Here is a 1,162-nt window from a genome sequence, read left to right as displayed (position 1 = left end):
AATGAAAATCCTAAATTTTCCTGTAATGGACAAAGTAAGCGCAGATACGTAACATTGAAAACATACAACATACAGCCAGACCTCAAACAACGTAGCAATCACGTGACTGCAAACATCCAATAAAATCTGACCTTATTCTACATACCTTGTTGACGCCATAGATCATCAGGGCGCTGATGACGATGGCCAAGGCGTCGATGGCAACGCTGACAGCGTCAGTAACGGAAACTAGACGTCCAAATATTCAAGTTTATACAAGTTTTGAAAAGGTAAGATACGTTTACTGCAAGTTGTTACTAGAGAGCTGATTTCAAGTGACAAGAAAGGACAGACACAGACAGAAATGTGCAAGCGCTAACTTTGACGTCGTATAGCTCCCAAACTTGGTGAGTTTTCCTAGAATACCGTTGGCAACAATTTACAAAAAATGTAGTAAGTTTGTAATATTTCGTGTTGCCACGGGTTCCTAATAGGCATATTTTACCAAAATCACTAATTTTTATTGAAACGGGATTTTAAGATTTTCTTGCCAAACTACACTTGTTTTCATTTATCATGCCATGACGATACCGTGCCATGATATCAGAAATCTTCAGAGCTTCTAAGGTAGCAGAACACAGTTTTCGACCTATGGGGATTTCTATAGTTAAGGGCCTCAAGGTGACTGGCTTCGACGCATTAAAAATATAGTAGGGTGCACTTTTGGAATACCCAAAACGGATATGTTTGAGTTGAAGGTACAGGCCACAAAATATTAAAAAATTAAAAAAAATCCTGTCGGCGTATCGTCTTCTCACGCCCTCTTTGAAATGCCCCTCTGCGGAGGTCACAGACCTGCAGGCGGCTCACACTAGAAAGGCAGTTGCGTAATGGGGCGCATTTATACACGAAATAGAAAACTTTCACAATCCAAACCATGCAGTCTCAGAGTCGACACCTTCTTTGACCACGCAGCACAGATTATATCTGGCTGCCTCTCAAATAAGGCTGTTTACTGCTCATTCAACAGTTTTATACGTACTATATACTAGCTATTCCCCGGGGTTCGCGGATAAATACTGTGTTCTACCACCTTGCTGTAGGTCTGCTTCTCACCGCTAAAGAAGCCGATGTAGGTGGCGCTTTAGCGGCGAGAACACAGTCCAAACGTATTTTAAGTAGC

This window comes from Branchiostoma floridae, chromosome 14 (assembly GCF_000003815.2).
Source record: "Branchiostoma floridae strain S238N-H82 chromosome 14, Bfl_VNyyK, whole genome shotgun sequence".
Lineage (NCBI taxonomy): Eukaryota > Metazoa > Chordata > Leptocardii > Amphioxiformes > Branchiostomatidae > Branchiostoma > Branchiostoma floridae.
The sequence above is the reverse complement of the archived record's forward strand: the minus strand, read 5'-3'. Positions refer to the sequence as shown.